Here is a 12,438-nt window from a genome sequence, read left to right on the forward strand (position 1 = left end):
TAGACTTCTAGAGAGAATGAATGTCTAATAAGGTGATTGACCTCGAGATTTGATTATAAATTTTTTAGGCCCTTATTTCGTAACCATTTGATTATAAATTTCAAACTCTCACCTAGTGTCTATTTCGTAACCACTAATTATAATTTTTTTTTTTTGTTTTGTCTAAAAACGTGATTGACCCTATTAGGTATAAGGTGAATTAAGTCTAATTAGTGATATATTAGACATTAAATTAAACGTTTACGAATTTACTAGACATTTTAAATAAATGTTAAGAAATAAATAGACACTAGGTGAGAATTTGATTTAAACACAATTTTTATATTTTTATATTTTCAAATACCAAAGTAAACTAATAATTTGACATAAATGAATAGTGTTAGAGTGATGAAGACGGAGACAAAATAGGTTTGTTAGCTAATCGATTTTTGCACAAATCATGGCCACAAATCCATCCATTGCTTTCCAGCCCTTAGTTTTTACCTTATGCCATAAATATTAAATATGTGGGTGAAAATAAATGTAAAATTTGGCGTTTTTTCACCCACGCAATCCAAGTTAAGGGATGTAGCCACGAAAATGAAAATTAATAAATTTTGAGTACTTATATTTCTCGAGGAACCGCAAATTTTGAAGCTACGGCTTGGTTTGATAACGATTTCGTTTTTTGTTTTTGGTTTTTGAAAATTAAGTCTATTTCGTCTCCATTTCTTATAATGGTTTGTATCTTTTTTTTAATACAATGGTTAAAATCTTAGCGAAATCCCAATAACAAAAATAAGTTTATAAAAGCTACATTTTTTTTTTAATTTTTAAATTTTGGTTTGGTTTTTTAAACTATTGATAAAAAGGAGATAAAAAAGGCAAATTTGGAGGTGGAAATAGTGTCTATAAGTTTAATTTTTAAAATAAAAAATAAAAAAAACTAAATAGTTACCAAACGGGACCTAAATTTTCAATATTTTAAATATGAGTGCAAGTTAAAATCGACCCACACGCCCAAACTATCAAAACCACCTGACCCACTAGCAGTTCCATTGCAATTTGGTGGCTTAAGAAATCAAAAACAAAAGAGAAAAAAACAATCATTCTGGTTTCTTTGTAAATGCATTGGACAAAATTTGTAGTCGACCAACCTATACCTTCTTAAACAATTGATTGACCAAAAGCTTAATCTGGTGGGTGAAAGTAATTTTAATATTATATCATCTAACATTCTCTCACTGTAGGCCTGAAATATGTAGAAGACTCCACCAGTGGAAATCAATATTAATTGGAAAAGAAATAACATTGTAGGGTTTGAACATAGGGCTTTCTGCTTTAATACCATGTTAAATCGCCGAATGACCAAAAAGATTAAAGCTAATGGGTGAAGGCAAGTTCAAATTAATTTTCACTTATTGGGTCTTCTACAAATTTCAAGCCCACAAGGATAATTGTTAGATGATATAATGTTAAATTCTTCTTCACCCATCAACTTAAGTTTTTGGGTCAAACGATAATTTAACAAACTTCATCATTTTCTTCTATCTTCATTTCTCCATTTTGTATGAATACTCGACGACGATTCATCTTATTGTCTAAGGCACAAGAGACTTTGAGGGAGAATCGAGAGGATCATTGAAAGGAAAATAGTCTTAAACAGAAAAATAGCATGAGAGAAAGAGCAAATCGATGTTTGAGGTTCAGAGATAGAGACAAATGGCATGTTTGGCAGGTGGATTGAGTTAAGTTAGTAATAATTATCTGTGTTTAAAATGCTTGTTTGTATTTGAAGTGCAAAGTTGAGCTGAGTTGATAATAATTGTCTGTATTTGGGGTGAAGAGTTGAATTAGTTTAAAAAGTTTGTGTTTGGGGTGTATAGTCCATGTTTCCATGTGTTTAATATCGATATGAGAGGTGAATCAATATTTCCATTATATCGTAGAAAAACCCATGAAATACAAAAAGTAATCATAAAATACCACTAATATAAATATAACATAAATAATAGATATATTAACTGGAAATCATAAAATGTATATTTACTAATTCAAATTTATTTTTGAATTTTTTGTTTTTATAACTTTCCCAAAAGTATTCATTGAATCAATATTTTATCGATATTTTTATCGAAATTTTTGTAAAATTAAAATCTCGATATTTTCGTCGACATGGACATTTTAAATCTTGTAGCCCACGTTAATTCTGACTTTAAATTTCACTCAACTAGCTAGTACATTTCATCCCAATTGCCTTGGTAAACGGTAAGTCAGTAACTAAACTGACTAAGCCATATGTTCATGTGATTCGGTCGCGCAGTTCAGCTTGAATTTTTTTTTTTTTGTTCTTCGAACTTTTGGTTCGGGGGTGCCGGTTGCACAGTGACCAAGTTGAACCGATCCGCTTGTAGCCCTAAGTTTAAAGGTTCCAGGGCAAATTTTAAATTTATAAGTAGTATTAAATTACAACTTTAGTCTCCAAACTTGAAGTCTGCATGTTACAAAGGACCTCAAACTTTAAAATGTTGTCTACTAAGTTTCTAAACTTTTAATTTTATTGTATGATAGGTAGCAGACTAAACCTTCATTTTTATGTCGACTAGTTTCATGAATCAAAAAAGAAAATCTTGAATTGCACATCTTTTTTTTTTTATATCCGTGAGTCCTAATCCTACGACATTAGAATGTGAAGTAAATTTGTAGCATATTAAATTCTTGGTAGGTGGTCACCATATATTAAACTCATGACCTCTTAGCTCTTTAACTAGGCCAATCCATAATGGTTCTATATATTCAAATACCAAATTGAAAGTTTAAAGATGGATTAGACACTTTTTAAAACTCACTGATTTATTCAACACAAATTCTCATACATTTTGTTTAAAGAAAGATTTTTAGAATAAATATATTTTTAGAAAAGTCTAGAAACGATAGATTTTTTTTATTTTTTTTTATTTTTAGTTTATAGGTACATTCCACAAATATACTTTTTTTTTTTTTTAAAAAAAAAACTTCTAATGCTACGATAATACATACTACATCTATTGATTATTTCACACGTCATTAAATGATTCATTAATTTATTAAATATTTATTATGTGAACCCTACATAATTCTTAAAAGCTTCTTATATAAAAAGTAATAAATGAAGGTAGTATAGAAAATCTTCGGTACTACCGTAATACTAGAAATTTCTTCTTTTTTCTGGTCTTGATTTGTATTGATGTATTAATATACAAGAGTTTGTTATAAATATAGGCATTTTTGTAAGAAATCCATGCATCACTAACACATTATCAAACAGCCCTGAAGAAGCCTATCTTATTCATCATTTTTTTCATCCAAGCTTTCCTATTTATCAGTCAATCAGCATATGCATATCAAAAAGGTGCAAAAGCAATCATAGCCAAAACCTTATTCATATCAGCTTCCATTATTTATGTTATTAATTTCTCTAAATATTACCGCAAAAGAAAGCACTCAGTCCGGCGGCTGCCACCAGGCCCAAAGCCATGGCCTCTCCTCGGCTGCCTTCCATCAGTGTTGATGAACAGAAACATGCCAACACACGTATGGATTCATGCGATAATGAAGTAATTCCATACTGAAATGGCCTGCATTCGTCTCGATCAAATATTCACATAATCCCTGTCACTTTTCCAGAACTCGCTCTTGAATTTTTAAAGACACATGATTCTGTCTTCGGATCACGACCCCTTTCTATGACTGTTGAGATATTGAGCCGCAGATATCTTAGTGCAGTTCTTTCACCCATGGGAGGTCAATGGAAGAAGATGAGAAGGATACTCGTTTCTCATGTTATGAATCCTTCAACTCACCATCGACTGCTTGGCCAAAGAACAAAGGAAGCTGAACTCTCTTACGCTACATTTTCAGCCTCACTGAAAATGGTGAAGCGATCAACATAAGAAGCATTGCACAACATTATTGCGGTAACATTATTAGAAGAATGGTGTTTAATAGAAGATATTATGGAAAAGGGAGGGAAGATGGGGGGCCATCTTTTGAAGAAGAGAACCATAATCAAGCAATGTTTACATTTCTAACGTATCTTAATGCATTTTTCGTATAAAATTTTATGCCTTGTTTGAAGCCATTTGATCTAGATGGACACGAGAAGATAGTAAAAAAGGCTTTTAAAGTCATAAGAGATCTTGACGAACCCATTATAGACAAAAGAGTGCAAGAATTGAGAGATGAGAAGAAAAAGGAGGTGGAGGACATTCTTGATATCCTTATCTCACTCAAAAATGAGAATGGTAAATCGTTGTTGTCAATCGAAGAGATTAAGGCTCAAGTCACGGTAATCTTTATCGTTTTCTTCATCATATTACTATAGAGGATTCCACATTAAAAAAGATGAAGAGACCTCACTTTATTTGTAAGATATAATGATTAGTCCTCTCATTATAGCCAGTTGGTTTAGAGATAAAATCTCAGTTTTATATAATATGGTATAATATCGTGTGAAGCTCAAACAAGTATTCAATCCAAACTTGAAAGCTCACTTGACACTAACATTACCATGATGCAATTTGCTAGACTTCTACAAGAATTTTCATGGAGCTTATTGTCAGGAATCACAAAGATAGATTTCTCTAGAACAGATACACTCTCGCTTTCGAAGCAATTACCTTTACATGCACAGCCACGTTTATCTCATATTATGCATCCAACTCTTATTGATAATGAACCATAAAGCTAAGTAAAACAATATAGTAATTAATAATTTAATTATTATCAATTAATTCCAAGTTTACCCTTATTTTTTAAGGGGATGGTCCGAGTTTTTCACATTTCCTTCTTCTACCTCTTCATTACATTTTTTGCAACAGAGAATTATGTTGATCTCTCTCGTTGAAATTTTCATTTTGATTTCACTTTCAAAATTTCTCCTATATCCTTCTTGTTTGTTTTATTGTTTCTTCTTGCCATTTCAATTTGAATTATGGATCATTCTTCTCATCGATTGCGGTTTTGTTCTTGATCATATATATATCCTTCTAAGTTACATAACTAATAGAAATCCATCTATGATGGAAGTATCAGTGATAGACTTCTATCAATGATAACAAAATATCACTGATGTATTTTTAGTAATGTGCTTCTATCAATGAAACTTTTATTCATTGATAAAATCATCAATAATAAACATCTATCAGTGATAGGAACATTAGTGATAGGCTTTTATTACTGATATATGCTTCAATGAATGATATAAACCTATCATTGATATAATAGTCTATCATTGATGTACTTCTATCTATATTCTTTTCTGACCCTAATCAATTAAAGAAGATCATATATACAAACAATAATTCACATGCATTGAATATATCACATACCTTAGGCAGTGATTTGTTACGAAATCGACAATTAAAGAATACAAAAAGGAACGTAGAGATAGAGAAGATCGACATATAGATATACGTGGTCACTAATGGTGTGTTAGCTACGTCTACGGGCAGAGGGAGAACAGTATTATTAAGGAGAATATTTTCAGAGAATTACATCAAACGGCGCCTCTAGGGTTAGAGAGTTTATATAGCACACTACTCTAAACCCTCGGGTCTAGCGAGACCCTGTACTTAATTGTTCGAGGTGTCAACAAACAAATTCAAAGCATGATTAGTAAAAGGTAACGATTTATGATTGAAGGTAACTACTAGTGTTGATATGCGAAGAAGAAAGAGAATGGAAGTTTACTTACCGTTGATTATCAACAACTAGTAAAAAAAAATCAAAAGGAGCCCTGTGATCAGTGGAAATACAATGTGTAGGTAGCGAATACGTAGGGAGACTATTCCCTGTGATTAGGTAGGGAAAATATTAGCGATTTTTGCTGATATTACTTCCATAGTTAATGTGCTAAAATTCTAATATTTTTCTTTTCTAGAAAGATGAAATAGACGGGTGTTCTTTCAAGTTTCATGCAAATTTCAAATCTCAATTTTACACAAATGGACAAATTGAATATTTAAAAGTAGAACCATTTACATTTTTAGTTTCTTTTAAAATCCGTAGTCCTCCAATTCCCTAGCCCTATTGAATTCACAAGAGTATATAGTTGTTACTATTAACTTTTCGGCTCTTAATCTCAAATTAGTTAGTTTTAATTAATTAATATTTTGATGATAACAAACTTACTTTTATTTATTAATAATTTGAGTGTTTTGAATTGCTCATTGCATAGAGTTCATAACGATTCCAATGCAATTTAAATCACTTAAATTAGAGAACATGTTGAAAAAAAATAAAAAGATAAAAAATTTAAGATGGTGACGTGACGACTAAATAAATCAAATTGGACTCAATTAAAGAGTGACAAAGCAATAGAGAATGACACATGTGGGCTTTAGTTGGATTTAAAAAGAAAATGAAATTTAGCTTTTGTTTAGTTTTGATTTAAAAGCAAAATAATTGAAAAAGAAATGAAAATAAAAAAGAATATATAATATATATGTGTTAACGGTCAGAAAGTTGGAAAAAAAAAGTTTAAATGTGTGCGCAGGTGACGGTTGGTTATAACTTATATATATATACACATACATATATATATACACACACATGCACACTTATATATAATATTTTATATTTAATTTTATTACCGTTATTAAATCTTTTAATCTCCACTCTTTATTTTTCATTTTACAAAAGATCCAAGTATCCAAATTAAAGGTGATTTCAACTTCTTTTCTCTCTATTTAAACTCCTCACCTTCTCCACATTTTAACAACAATTTTACATTATTTTTCAATCTTCCATAAAACATAAAATCTCAATTATGGCTCTCTCTAAGCTTCAATTTTCTTTTTTTCATCTTATTATTGTTAGGAATGTCCTAAAACTTGCCGTTCGTAAATTTCATGTTAAACATTCTATTTATCAATAAAATATTATTGAGTATCTTATTCGATAAAGTTGTTGATATTGCATTCTATTATGAAAATCCAATAAATATATCCATGGCTATAGTATGAATACTTTAACTCTATGTAGTGACATAAACAAGATCAAGTTAATAGTATATAACCTAAATGGTCTATAAGTATATGGATGAAATTGAGTATCTCATCTTGATAACACTATTGGATGAGACCCATTTTGTAGAGGTAATACAAATTATGTGATCCATAGATCATTCATGTAGAGACATGTGAGTAGGGGCATCCTATGCAATGAGTTTGCATAAAGATTGGACCACGAAATAGTCACTTTTCTTTATAACGACCGTTTACTGTTAAAACTGACTAGGATAACTCGATCTTAATCCTGAGCTAGCTATGAACTCCTGTTTATTCGGGATTGTCCTTTGATCTACATGGGTGAGAGCAGTCCAACAACACTACTCAATAAGCCATCCATTTTGGGATAAGACCGGATAGATAGCTGGGGACATAGCCTTGCAAGATGAAATTCACTCCTACCTATTTTAGGGCTAGCAGATAGGTTGTTCTCTTAATGCTGAATCCTGGTCTTGAACAATCAGGGCTCCGCCCTCTCATGATAAGAGGGACATGATTCATAAGTGGTATTATGAATCAGATGTTCATTAGAGGATCAGTGGGAGCTTAAGGAATAAGATGTATTTACACGGATAAAACGGTAATTTTGGCCCAGCTGTAAACACGAACAACCTGTGAAGGATTGACTTACTGATTATGGTTAACATGGACAGAAATACATCTACAGTGAAGAGAGTGCAACCATCGAGCTATAGTGGTGTGTCTTGATGGTTAACGAAAAGTAATTAATTCGGTTTAAAGAGTTTAACAAATTAATTACAAATCATTGGAGCTCATGATCTATAGGTCCAATAGGTCCCTCTACTAGCTCATAAATTGGAATAATGAATTGAGTATTGATTAGATGAATTTTGAATTTAGGGTTATGAATTTGAAATGTTCAAATTCGGTTTTAGGGTTTTCAATTAATTGTATACGATGCAATTAAAAACGTTTAAATTAAAATGAGATTGGAGAATCAATTAATATTTAAATTATAATTTAAATATTAATTGATTCTCCAATCTCATTTTAATTTAAACGTGAATTTGAATCATATTGGTGGAATTGATGTTTTATTAATTTAATATTAAGATATTAAATTAACTAAATTAGTTTTATTTAAATTAATTAATTTTGAATTAATTTTATAAAACTAAATTTAAAATAAAATAGTTTTATTTAAATGAAAAATCAATTTTATTGAAATTGTTTTGAGTTAGTGAATTTTACCAAAAATTGGAAATATCCACTACCATCATATATGGTGTTTTATCACCAAATTCCACCATGAATTCTTCAATCAATACCAAGTAGGAGCTACCCTATATGCAACCATGCTCTAATGTATGAAATAAGTCTATATAATGAAGCTTATGCATAGAATTTGGGATCTCTTTGAGTTCTTTATCCAAGTTGCTGCAAATCAGAAAACTCTACTACCCTCTCTCTGGTTCATCTTCAATTCAACCTGATTAGAGGGTTTTCCCCACACGTTCCTTCTTGAGCATAGTGGAGAAGATCTTGTTGGTGGTCTATCTGAATAATCTATCTCAAACTTATGGAGATTCTATTGAAATCGTGAAGAGAACTACAAAGGTATTGTCTTGTTCAAACCCTCTTATGAAAACCTCAAGAGTAGCATGGTTAAAACTCAAATTAAATGTAGTTTAAATGATTATTGATTCGGAATTTTTCTGTTGCATGTTATATACTCCTTCAAATGGTATCAAAATATGATTTAAGCACTTAACTATTGTTAATTTGAGTTTGGTGGGTGTTCTTCATGAACTGTATGAAAATGGTGTACTTATATTGTTTTTTAGTGTTTTGGCATTTGATTCTTTTCAATTATGTTGTAACTCTTATAATTGGCTCTTGTTTGATGGGTTTTAATATGTGTTGAAGAGTCTGTAATTGGTTTGGAGTCATTAGACTTGCAATTAAGATATAATTGAAGAAAGAAGTGAAGAAGGTCGAAGCAGCAGAAAGTGGAAATTTGAATTTCTGCCAGATACTCAATGGCATTCTCGATGAAATTTCATGAAATACTCAATGCACGATGTCATACTTAGTGGTACTCGAGGCATTTAATCGATGATATTTCATGAAATTTGGATTTAGAAAAATGAAATTTGGCTTTTGTTTAGTTTTGATTTAAAAAAAAATGAATTGAAAAAGAAATGAAAATAATATATATTATAATGTCTTAATGGCCAGAAAGTTGGAAAAAAAAAGTTTATGTGTGTGTGCAGGTGACAGTTGGTTAAATATATATATATACATGCACACATATATATAATATTTTATATTTAATTTTATTACTGTTATTAAATCTTTTAATCTCCACTCTTGATTTTTCATTTTAGAGAAGATCCAATTATCCAAATTAAATGTGATTTTAACATCTTTTCTCTCTATTTAAACTCTTCACCTTCTTCACATTTTAACAACAATTTTACATTAGTTTTCAATCCTCCATAAAACACAAAACCTCAATTGTGGCTCACTCTAAGCTTCAATTTTCTTATTTTCATCTTATTATTGAGAGAGATATTTTATGTAGTGAGGGTTGGATTGTTGTGAGCTTAACATTTGTGAATCCACGCGATTAAAAGAGTTGTAAGAGAGTTCTTCCATTTTGTTATTTATCTTCTTATCATTGTAAGGATTGCTCATGATCCTGAAAAATGGTTGTTGTAATAGTTTGATCCTCAGCCATGAAAAGGGTCGGGTTTATTCTTGCACTCGAACAAAAAATGTTGCGGTTCGACTCTATGCCATAGAAAGCATCAAATTTGGGTGACATACCCAAGAGCAGCTTGGGAAGTGGATGTAGGCTAATTTTGAAAAACCACTATAAACTTTTCATTTCATTTTCTCTATCTCTGTTCTATTTAATTTTGCAATTAGTTTGTTATTATCTTTTATTTGCATGAAATTAATTGCTATAATTTTTTCTTGAAATTAATTACTCACATTTGATTATTTAAGTTAATAAAATTTGCTTTTCATGTTTACTATCAATCTTGTTATGAAAATTAAACTAGGTACTTGAAATTGTTCATGTCAATTTATTAATCATTTTGAAGTTAATATATGTATAAAATTATTATTTAAATTACTTATTAGCAAAAGTATATTAATTTGCTTATCTGGGCCCACGTTAGAAAAAGGTTTTAAATAGTTTGATTAAAGGCTTCTCGCAGATTTGACAAATTAAGTTTTAAAAATCAGGTCAATTTGGCAAAAATGGTAAAAGAATAAGTCCACCCAATGAAATGTCAAAAAAGTAGGGATACATCTGATATCCCTAATACACCTGATGCACTTGATATATATTTAATATACACCTGATAAACTTGTTACACTTGATACATTTGATACACCTGATACACTTGATACATTTGATACACTTGATACCTCTTTATACACTATTGATGTGCCCTTGATACACTCACATTTCTACCCTTGATACACTTGATCCTGATCCTGATTTAGAGTGGCGTCATTGAACGGAGGAATCAGAATGGCACTATCGATGAGAAACGACTCTACGATGGAACTCAAACTGCTCGATGTAGGCCTATTAGCCTAAACATACTCAAAACTAGCGATGACGATGACGAAGGTGAATGTTGGTTGGGCAATGATTGCCAACATCAACAAAAATCGAGTGACAGTCGGCTGATGACTTCTTGTATGACAGATAGTCATAAGAGAAAGAGAGAGGAAGATCGATAGCAGGCTTGCGCCGCAGACATGGCGGCAACTACGACACTCGCGACATAGGCAACATGTTACTCATCTTTTCTTTGTGGATGATAGTTTGATCTTCTTAAAAGCATCGATTAAGGATTTTTGGGTCTTGAAGCAACTTCTAGATTGTTATGCTCAAGCATTGGTTGAATTAATTTTATAAAAATAAATTTTAAATAAAATAGTTTTATTTAAATGAAAAATCAATTTTATTGAAATTTTTTTGAGTTAGTGGATTCTTCCCAAAAATTGGAAAAATCCACTAACATCACATATGGTGTTTTATCACCAAATTCTACCATGAATTCTTCAATTAATACTAAGTAGGAATTGCTCTACATGCAGTCATGTTCTAATGCATGAAATAATTCTATATAATGAAGCTTTACGCATGGTATTTGGGAGATCTTTGAGTTCTTTATCCAAGTTGCTGCAAATAAGAAAATCCTACTACCCTCTCTTTAGTTCATCTTCAATTCAGGTTGATTAGAGTGTTTCCAATACACATTCCTTCTTGAGCATAGTGGAGAAGATATTGTTGGTGGTTTATCTGAATAATCCAACTCAAACTTGTGGACATTCTTCTAAAATCGTGAAGAGAACTACAAAGGTATTGTCTTGTTCAAACCCTCTTATTAAATGTAGTTTAAGTGCCTATTGATTTTGAATTCTTCCGTTGCATGTTATATTACTTCTTAAATTGGTATCTGAGCATGATTTAAGCGCTAACTATTGTTAATTTGAGTTTGATGGGTGTTCTTCATGAACTGTATGAAAATTGTGTACTGATATGATTTTTCAATGTTTTGGCATTTGAATCTTTTCAATTATGTTGTAACTCTTGTAATTGACCCTTGTTTGATGGGCCTTAATATGTGTTTAAGAGTATGTAATTTTTTTGGAGTCATTAGAGTTGCAATTAGGATGTAATTGAAGAAAGAAGTGAAGAAGGTCAAAGCAGTAGGAACTGGAAATTCGAATTTCTACCAAATACTTGATGCTCGATGGATACTCGATGGTATTCTTGATGAAATTTCACGAAATACTCGATGCACAATGCCATACTCGATGGTACTCGAGGCATTTACTCGATGATATTTCATGAAATACTCGTTTCATGATGTCATACTTGATGGTACTCGATGCATCTAGTCGATGATGTTTCATGAAATACTCGATACTCGATGCTAGATGCCTTACTCGATGGTCGATGGTGTCTACTCAATGGTATTTTTTTTTTGAAATATTTGATGTTCGATGATACTCGATGCATACTAGCATACTCGATGTTGGTTACTTGCTAATACTCGATGGGTTTTGCCCAGTTCAATGCGATTTGAGTGGTCCAGAAGTTTTTTCAAGCCGATTTTGCTGATTCTTGTAATAATTAGTTTTTTTTTTGTTTTAAAATGCCAAAAACTAAAAACCATATCGGCTTTATATTTAATTATTTATGCATTTGATGTTTATTATAATTAAATATTTTTATATGCATAAAGTATGTCATTTAGATTTAAAATCCCACCATAGGTAAACATGTTACATGCATTATTGTATGTTATAATTAGTTATAATATATAGTATGCATATTTTAGGATTTTTCAAAAATTGATGTAATTGTTATATTGATTTTAAATACCTTTGAAGCATATTATGGTTTGTTAAAGCATGT

General features: G+C 30.9%; 1 pseudogene; it reads left to right on the forward strand.

Annotated features, from left to right (window-relative positions):
• Window positions 1-1,365: 1,365 nt before the first annotated feature.
• On the forward strand, window positions 1,366-10,751 carry LOC120072091 (tryptophan N-monooxygenase CYP79A68 pseudogene; annotated as a pseudogene).
• Window positions 10,752-12,438: the final 1,687 nt, after the last annotated feature.

This window comes from Benincasa hispida, chromosome 2 (genome assembly GCF_027475165.1).
Source record: "Benincasa hispida cultivar pf3 chromosome 2, pf3_genome.v1.1, whole genome shotgun sequence".
NCBI classification, from domain to species: Eukaryota; Viridiplantae; Streptophyta; class Magnoliopsida; order Cucurbitales; family Cucurbitaceae; genus Benincasa; species Benincasa hispida.